The following is a 10730-nucleotide window of genomic DNA, read 5'->3' on the forward strand; positions in this document are numbered from 1 at the left end:
AAGCTTGCGTCCAGGAGGTAGTGGGTTCGAATCCCACTGTCCGCAGCCCTGAAGATGGTTTTCCCTGGTTTCTCATTTTCACACCAGGCATATACTAGGGATATACCTAAATTGAGGCCAGGGCCACTTCCCTCCCTACCGGGCGAGTTGGCCGTGCGGTTAGGAAAGCGCAGCTGTGAGCTCGCATCCGGGAGATAGGAGTGGGTTCGAATCCCACTGTCGGCAGCCCTGAAAATGGTTTTCTGTGGTTTCCCATTTTCACATCAGGCAAATGTTGGGGCTATACCTTAATTAAGGCAACGGCCGCTTCCTTCCTATTCCCAGGCCTTTCCTCTCCCATCGTCGCCATAAGACCTATCTGTGTCGGTGCGACATAAAGCAAATAGCAAAACAAACTTCCCTCCCTTTCCCAGCCCTTTCTTATCCCATCGTCGCCATAAGACCTATCTGTGTCTAAAATAAAAAAATGCCGGGCTGAGTGGCTCAGACGGTTAAGGCGCTGGCCTTCTGACCCCAACTTGGCAGGTTCGATCCTGGCTCAGTCCGGTGGTATTTGAAGGTGCTCAAATACGTCAGCCTCGTGTCGGTAGATTTACTGGCACGTAAAAGAACTCCTGCGGGACTAAATTCCGGCACCTCGGTGTCTCCGAAAACCGTAAAAGAGTAGTAAGTGGGACGTAAAACAAATAACATTATTATTATTATTATTAAAATAAAAAATATATAAAAATGCACTTCATACAGCTCTCGTTTGTAATTTACACAGATGATTGTTGGCTTGCCCTTTGGGCAACATGCACGAAGCAGCTGCTTTCCAGATGGCTTCTTTCCTATCAGGTGTTCTATTCTGTCGTGTCGTGCGTCCTGGAGACATTTTTGAAGGCTATAAAATAAGTTCAGAGCTGATATTTCTGCCGTACTTGCTAGTTTGTATACCTTCAACAGGTGTACATATACTGGGACGAGGGAGCGATAGAATATTTTCAGATATTTCAGATGCTTGACCTATTAGTTCCCTGCAACACCATGCACTCCACCACTGCGTTGCTCGGGAAATTCAATTAATAGTCATCAATGTCATCGTTATCGCTTGCTTCCTAGGAAGGGTGGGGAAAATATTGAAAGACATACTGCATTTATTATCAAGACAAATATCTTCAATGTCAGCTTCACTTAAGGTTTCCATGTACTGAAAAGCTTCTTCTGGGGACAAAGGATCTGTCTCAAGTTCCCTACAAGCGAAAATAACACGTTTAAATAAAAATCCTAACAGTTTCTATGGACACGTGGTTATGTCGACAAAATATACACACAGCCCCAATGTCCTATATGTTGGACATTAAATTATAAGCATTATTCTGTGGTACTCAGACTTTGGAATCAATTAAATTAGGTATGTGTCAGGTCATTAAAGTGAACTTTTCTGAACAAGAACATGCATAAGATGAATAACCCTCCTTTCACTGGAACGCAAAGGAAATATTATAAATTAACTTACCTGCAGATATCGAGAAGTTGTTGTGGAGCAGTCTTCAATAATGTGCTTCTGGAAGGATTTGACAATGAAATGTGTGCATTGTTGGAATAGGATTTTTCAGTGAGCATTTTAGAACATATCACAGAGAAACCACTCCAGTATGTAAGACCTTAATAAATGTTCCATGTGTTATGTCCTATGTATTGGAGATTGTGTACAAATAGGTTAAGGACGAATTTGTTCTCCGGGCGTTTATACTCGTTACAGTAGTAGAGTAGGTCAAATTATTACATCACCAAATTCATTAAACAGTGCTATGACCGACGCTTGGTTACCATGGACACTAGCACTATTAAAACAGACCACATTCTCATAACTAGGGACCGGATCAATATGCACTAAAAAGTTAGAAAATATTCATTAAAATTGAATAATACGCACTTAAGAATAAGCTAATTTTATTCACTGGAATATTCGGTTTTGCATGCATAATAAGTAGTTATAGTGTGTTGTTCTTCTTTCCCTCCACCCAGCGAGTAGACCGTGCGGTTATGGGGCGTGCAGCTGTGAGCTTGCATTCGGCAGATAGTGGGTTCGAACCCTACTATCGGCAGCTCTGAAGATGGCTTTCTGTTCTTTCCCATTTTCACGCCAGGCAAATGCTTAATTACGGCCGCGGCCACTTGCTTCCCACTCCTAGCCCTTTAGTCTCCCATCGTCGCCATAAGACCTTTCTGTGTCGGTGTTATATAAAGCAGATTGCAAAAAAAATATTTTCCCTCCTTTGCCGTAATGTGTGCTGTCGTTTTTGCATGTTGTTCGAGGTATAATAATAATAATGAATTAATTCGTGTGGCTATTTCTAGAATGGTACATCCCTAGTAAGGCAGAAAATCCGACCGGCGTGGGCGGTATCTGCTGTGTATAGGAAACTGCGTGTTTCTGTGGTGGTGGTTAGTGCTGTGTACGGTGTACCAGACGGGGAATCGAACCCGGGGCCCTCTGAACCGAAGGAGACTATGCTAACCATTCAGATAAGGAATTTTTCAGGTTGAAATTTATTTTCACATTTCATTTCCTTCGAGTTTACTTGATAATAGAAGACAACGCCATGAGATGAATAATCACTAATACCTGACACCCACTAATTTAATAAATAATTTCTGCTGCTATTCTCTCAAGGCATTTTGAGTAAAGGGTGTGGAGACTAACAATAAAGTAACACATTAACTGAAGAAACTCCTTTCAAAACTAACTCCGCGCTACTGTCTGCCGAGATGGTGAAAGGAATGTCCTACCCCATCACTTACTTGAAATAGCCAGGCGTGCTTTTGTAAAATACTGTTATCTCGTTATCTGTTAGTCAGAAAATTTCTTACAAGTGATATCCAACACGCAGGTGAAATCAAATTTGTTCGACTTTTTAAAAGTATTATTAATCACAAATGTATATGCTGAAATATGCTCTTATTTTTAGACTCATATATATTATTTCAGTAGTGTAGATCCTTTTTGCGGCGCTCACAAATAACCGATCGTGATAAATGAGCATTCAAAAGAAAGAGAACAAACAACATTAGCAGTGACGAATTGCACTCTCAATTCAGAAATATCGATTATATCTTTAAAAAAAGTAATTTGAGAAATTGTACGAAGTGTGCGATTTGCATATACTGTTGCTGTAGGAAAATACGCGCCCTAATTGCTGTCCACTTCACAGTTTGGCCGCTGGGACGCCTGTTTTATGTCATTATGATATGCTGCAGCTATCAGTTAAGAAAAGAATGATAGTAAAACCAAAAATTACTTCCGGAACATTCGTCAGTTCCGGTCAAGTGGATACCATAAATGTTAGAAAATCAAAGATTACCTTAAGTGGCAAGTAAGACTGTCCTTAGTTCCTTAGTTCACCAGTAGTTCAACAGGGGGCTACTCCACCAAGTACTTTATAACCATGCGAGATTTTTCGCATGGGTCCCCTAGTATGCAATCATTTCAATAAACACACAAAATATGCATTTGCACATGTGCACACGCATATTATGCATTTTTCAAAAAATCCGGTCCATACTCATAACATAGAGTTCTCAGTTAGCACAGTTTTAACTATCCACTGTTTGTACCTTCAATATTCTAGTGTACTCCCTTTTTTGTTGTAAGTCTTTCAGTGAAACTCCGCGGTCTACCACTGCTACTAAAATGTTTTCATTCCTCCCCTGAACGGAGAGGTGGCCTTCCTAGACGGTAACTCCGTCTCTCAGGCCGGGAGATTTGATAAGATGAAGGAGATCCTCCGAGAAGTTGAGAGGGTTGGCGAGCGTGGCATATACTAGGAATTGTCCCGGCATTCACCTCAGTGCAGGAGAATTGAAAACCACGGAAAACCTTTATCAGGACAGCCGACGGTTGGGGCCAACCGTGAGGTCCAGCCCTGTCCCGTTTTCCGAATGCACCAGCCGTGGCCACTTGTAGGTCGAGACCTAATATATCCGCCGACCGCTCAGCGGTGATGGGAAATTTTGATTATGCTTTCTTGATCGCAAAATTCGTAAATTCAGTGTTTAGTGTTTAATGTGCAATGCGTATGCTTAAATAAAAGAACAGATGGCATTATATTGATAAGTCACTGAAGCCTAGACTGGCACCGTCAAGTGGTGGTGCGCTAAAACTCAAAAAGTTACGACACTAGCTTTTCTATTCGTTCTGGCAGGTCGAATGATAATTTACTCGCCCTGGTTCTGGTATAACAAAAATAAACCCACCTGCTGTAAAACAATAATAAAATATGAAATAGGAATGAATAGAACGCACAAGCCGAAGAATGTTAATAGATCCCAAAACTGTTTGAGGTAAGGATAAATTGCTCGACCAGCCCTCGTCCCGTTTCTCTACGGGGTCGGATATGAGGTCAGATGAATCATTCGTGGCGAGTTTTTTTGTTTTATGACTGGATGTCCTTCCTTGCGTCAACCTCATCAGAGGAGTTAATGAAATGAAATGAAATGGCGTATGACTTTTAGTGCCGGGAGTGTCCGAGGACAAGATCGGCTCGCCAGATGCAGGTCTTTCCATTTGATGCTGTAGGCGACCTGCACGTCTTGATGAAGATAAAATGATGATGAAGACAACACATACACCCAGCTCCCGTTCCAGAGAAATTAACCAATTATGGTTAAAATTCCCGACTCTGTCGTTAATCGAACCCGGGATCCCTGTGACCAAAGGCCAGTACGCTAACCATTTAGCCATGGAGCCGGACAATGAGCTGAAGTGAATGACGTAAAATATGACTTTAGGAAGGGAGAGGGTGAAGCTCGGTGCCGGCACATAGCCTACTCCTATCGAATGACACCAAGGGGTCTGCTCAAGGCTTAACGTCTCCATCCGACGAACGAATCACTATCAACAGCGTCATATGCCGTCACTCCATATGAGCACTGCCGAGAGGCTTTGAATTTAATCCAGGTTTTTGGCACGCAATCTAATTATTAGAAATTCTATACCACCAACTCCCCTACCATGCCGGCCAACATTCCGATGGTGATTTTTTTTTCGACCTACGGGACTCGAACCGGCTAACGACGGTATGAAACCGTTTAGACTTCATCGCCTTAACGATCATGGCAACTAGGGGTGCTTGAGGAAGGGCTAAATTAGTCGGTGAAAACAGAGAAAATAATGTAGGCTATTCAATATTGTGTATGTTGGGTATTCACCCCGAAGGCTGGTTTGATCCTCTACAGCTCCGCTAACAGCTGTCATAAATAACCTAGGCGTCAATGAAGAGGCGTACTAGGGAAATGAGGAGTGAGGTAGTTTCCCGTTGCTTTCCTCACCGAGCCAGCATTTGCTACGCGTTTAAGGGGTAATAATAACAACCATCTGCATAACTTTTTGGTTTAGTTTCCTGAAAATCCTAATTTTAACCCTCCTCGCCCAAAATCCACATTGCGGCATAATCTGCCAGACGAACAATAAAACAGAAATTTGGCAAAATTATACGTTTTAGCCTGTTACGGACAGAACATTTCCAAGAGCTTTAAATTTTTCACTTTTCCCCCGAAGAATATCGAAATATGGAGGCAATTTTTATGATGGTGCAGATCTTCGTGAAGTCCTATCACACAAGGGAAGGCCCAATCTCCGTTCAATTTGGAGTGATCTACAACCTTGGTCTTATGACTTATTGTTGTATCTGTATCCCTTTTACGTTTGATTTTTGTCTATTTCTCGATGTTAAGTAAATTTGGACTTTTCACATGCATAATTCATACTTTCAATCACTTATAAGATAGAATCATCAAACCCTACACGAAAATTGGCCCACCCAGTAGCCATATGTGAGCCAAATGCTATGTATGTAGCTGTCACATAATTATCTGAAAAGTAACGCAATGTGAGATAATCTTACAAAAATGTTACCCTATTCAACGTTTCTAACTCAATATGACCCATGAATAGATCAGATATCATACGACCAGCCATTTAGGCCGCTAAATCTGACGTGTTATGGTACAATCTTTTGTCGATATGACGTACCGTTTAGCAGCAGTCAATCTGTAAATGAAGGTCTGCAATATTTCAAGCATGCATATACTTTCGTATATCGATCTATATATATTCACTGATGTCGTCTTGTAGCGATCGAGAAAGGGTGTGTCTGCTATTGTAATCAGTATTCCCCACACCGACTTTGACTGGCAGTAGGAATAGGGTCCTTCTCCAACACCTGTGTAACTGGCATTAGTAAGGAAGGCCTACCATTGTAGTGAATAATTAACTTCTCTATTTGACATGCAAAGGCAAGGGAGCATGCACTGATGTTTAAAAGTCCCCTACCCGATTGTGTTTGGCTGTAGGCAAGGGTACCCGCCCTTATAAACATATGTGTCCATCAAAATGTGACTGGTATTAGGCATAGTTGCCTGCTATTTTGATGGAAACTCACCAGCTTGGTGTGACTGGTAGTAAGCTGGCTGGCTGTAGGAAAAGGGGCCTGTCATTATAATTATAACTGCACAACTCAATTTCGACTGGTAGTAGGGAAGTTGACAAACATTCTAATGAAAACTGTAATCTGTCTGGAAGTAGGAAAGGGGGCCTGCCATTGTAACGAAAACTCCCAAATAGATTGTGACCGCGCAGTAGGCGATGGGGCCTGCAATTATAATGAAAACTTCCCAACTCGATTGTGAATGGCACTAGGCAAGAGAGCCTGCCGTTATCATCACAAATCCGTAACAAGCACTTTACATTGGAAACACCGTATTGGGAACCTCCCTATGCTGTTTCTCGGATAACGCTAAGAGACATCCCATTTTAAAACAATCTTATTTACTGTATGTACAGTATTTACTTCGATATTCGAATACAATGTAGAGTACCGTAGCGAAGCACGGGTACATTTGCTAGTGAAGAATAAAATCCTAACGGGGCTCTAAGCCCAATGCTACAGGGGCTAATCCCAAGCTACTGAGGTGACTCGAACGAAGTTAAATTTAATATATTACAGGAAAGAAAAACAGTTACAAAATCGTAGTCACCTCAAACCAAGTTGAAGGGGAACTCGAGAGGGTAACACACTCTCTATCCCCGATTTACCGTTTTAAGAATTTATGAAATTTTACATTAGCCGAAAGAAGGTTTACATTTTAGAAAACAGGTCACATACTTCGTAGTTAGAAATTAGGACTTTCCCCTCGTGTAAGTCTGGTGTGCATTACCTTGGCTGCTGGTCTGCCTGGCGAAGAATGAGGCGCCCCGCCTCCTGTCTTAACACACACACTCACCCAGAAATACGGCGATCAAGAGACCAGGTAGCCAGAGCAGCCGCAGTTTATATACCCGAAGGGAAGGTTCGAGAGGATTCTGGACTAATCCGGACACACCCTCTCAATTTTATTGGCAGACTCAAAAGTTACACCCAAAGAACTAAAAAGAAGCCTGTGATAGGCTGAAAATAGTTACAGAAAATACTTATTGGCCAGATTCAAAACTGGCGGAATGAGAAAGAAGTGTTACAAACTTTGAAATATATACTAAAAACAAATGAAAGTTGATTTACTAGAGAAAACCCATGAACACAAAATTTCTTTCAATAACAACTTCTTTTACCTTGCACCAGAGTGCATGACCATATTCTTTCGTAGTGACATCTATGGAGAAATGTCCAAACTTCTTGAAGTAAACAAACACAAAGCAACTAAATCCAGTCAGTTTAGGCAACTTCACAATAACACACTTACTCAACACTTCAGTAGTGACATCTTCTGATTAAAGTCCCAACTTGGTGTAGTAGCAGTTTCACATTTGTTGGATAGATAGAGTTCATTAAGGCGCTTCTTTTGAATGTGCGGAGTTGAGGTATTGTCCCCGGTACAATTTTGACTGAAATATTTGAGGTATTCAGAGCCGAATACTTAAGGCTCATGTACAATCACCTCGTAGAACAGGAGCCAACATGGTGGGTATAAAATTAATCCTCAGTTTACACAGGGGGTTGCTAGAGTCAATAGAATTTAAGAACCTATATACTGCTTTTATGGTCTCTGTGAGAGGATAATGAAGCCGGAGTACGTAAATCTCTTCCATGAACAATGGACGATGTATATTTGATGAGTTACTGCGCAGTTACTGTCATAAATGGAGGAGCAAATAACTTAAGAAACAGTGGTCTTTTGGTATGCTAATTAAATACAGCCTCCCATCTTATTTTAGGGAATCCAAGGAAACGAGCTCTCTTCGTGCCAAGAGACAAGTTTACGGAGATCAGCGGCTCATTACCATATGACAGAGTGATGCAAAGTTCTCACCTCACATAGCCCATGACACCGTCTAAATAAAGTTATCACAAACTTGCAGGGTTCTGCACAGTAAAACTCTAAACTCTGCATTCCGACTGTGAAAAGTGTGTGAAATAATTAAAAGCGGAGACAGCTGAGGAATTATCCTGCTGACTTTTCTTGGCTGAAATAAGATACATAGGATAGTCGATTCAGTTCAATAGTATTTACAAGTGGCCGATATAATTATATCGTATTGGGCAATTGTTACGCCAAGAAATGAAGAGAGATCAGCGATTGATAATCACTCCGAAGGTTCTTCTGGCAGCAGTAAAGAAGAGGAAAACATCGGTATTTGGGCATATTCCCCGGCACAACGATTTCCTGCAGAATACAGGTTGGTCAGTAACAACTTTAACTGGGTGTATGGGCGTTAGAGCATTCGTCATACTGACAAATAATTTGAAAACAGAATATTCCATTTCTCCCGCCGTAGTCATTTTATGAGTTGCTGAATTTAGCCAATCAGATCGCTTCATGGGCAAATTCAAATGAGCTCTGCGAGGCAATGTTGCTAAATCTGCTCGTGGCTTGAGAACGGCTTGAAAGCCTTGCCGAAAAATCAGCATCAAACGTAAACACACCTTTCGTTTTAGCGGGTGTCACCGTGGCGAACTCTCAGCTCGGAGATCCGTCTTCAAATCTCCCTCCTAGCGAAGTTCTTTTCGCCAATTGGTACTCTAAATCCGGTCATAGCCTTGTTCAGATTTAGCAACACCTTCTCGCAAAGCACATTTGAATTCGCCCGTAAAGCGATCGGATTGGCTAATGTCAGCATGTGATAAAATAAAATAGCGCGAGGTATCGAATTATACTCTTTTCAAATTATATATCAGTATGACCAACCATTCAACGCTCATACATCATGTTCACGTTGTTTCCGAACACCCTGTATATTTGAAGACAAAGTATTGGGTAAGAAGGGCAGAGGAAAACCACGCAAAGAGATCCTAGAATGAATGGAGGAGATAATGGGGTGCCAAGGTTACGCACGTATCGAACGAACAGCAGAGGGAAGAGATCAATGGTTGCAGCGACAAGGCGTAGCCTTTAGGAAATGATGATGATGATGATGATGATGATGATTATGAGCCGCCCCTATTAGGAAATCGAAATGATCGCCATCCTAATGAGTTCATGCGAACAATAGGCTTCTATTTTTCTGTTGTTGAGATGTAAGATGAATTAAAATTAAAATTGTCAACCACCAAGCGGATTCACTGTTTCTGATTTTACTGGGGAAAAAGAAAATCCAATATATGTTATTTCAGGTCAGGGAGTACACATATTGTCTAAAAATCGCCAACGAATTTCTCAGTACAAAGTCCGCTATAATCTCCATGATAATGTCCGGATTTTTTTTATTCTTAGGAGTTCAATGTCTCCTCAGGAATTGTACATGTAACACCAAATATAAGCCCATTGAATTCCCACGTTTTAATCTCATACTTCTTTCCGAGATCCTCAGTGCGTGGTTCATATATGGCCTATTCTTCACTCTCAAATTAATCAAGGCTGCTGTTAATTTACCTCCAATCTTATAATGGGATCAATCACCCTACACGTTCGTTTTGCCCGGTCAATTATCACAATATCAGCTAGTCTTGTGGATCCATTTGTGGAAAGACATTCTAATTCTTCACAGACTTCCAAATGCTTTTGTTTACGGAGGCTTCCAGCAATCAATATGTGAACTGTATCGTGCCGATTGATTCGCATAAGCTCTTCCTTACGACAGAACCCTAATACACGAGGCATGATTTCGAACTCGTCGCATTTTCTGCAACGGGATGCATGAAGGTCTCTTCCAGGGAGTGATCGAACTGGGATGACATTACAGTTCATTTTAATTGCTTCTATCCATTGTCGGCAAGACATACCTTTCTTGTTACTGATCTAAGCGTTTCCTTTATTCCAGTGGGATATAATAGTACTCCCTTTCCATTGTATAGTAATGCGGACCAAATTCTAAAAGAATCAACTTCGAGTACTTTTAGCAAGTGAGTTACCGAGATGGTCAAGTTGCTTCTTACGAAGTGGCAAACGTTCAAGGTAATTGGTGATTTCGGTACAGAGCTCTCTAGTGGCTTCGATATATGGGCTTCTCACACGCATCAGCCTTTTGTAAATATGTATATAATTTATGAAGGCCTCCCATAGAGCTTTGGAAACACCTAGTCTTTGCGCAGTGCGTAAATCGTTGCATCTGGGGCAATAAATAAATAAATAAATAAATAAATAAATAAATAAATAAATAAATAAATAAATAAATAAATAAATAAATAAATAAATAAATAAATAAATAAATAAATAAATAAATAAATAAAATGTAGAACAGTTGTAGGTCAAACTAGCAGAAAAGTTTACGTAATTAGGCGAAAGGATAGTACCTAACAACTCTAGGAAAGTAG

The sequence above is a fragment of the Anabrus simplex genome, chromosome 5 (assembly GCF_040414725.1).
Source record: "Anabrus simplex isolate iqAnaSimp1 chromosome 5, ASM4041472v1, whole genome shotgun sequence".
Taxonomy (NCBI): domain Eukaryota; kingdom Metazoa; phylum Arthropoda; class Insecta; order Orthoptera; family Tettigoniidae; genus Anabrus; species Anabrus simplex.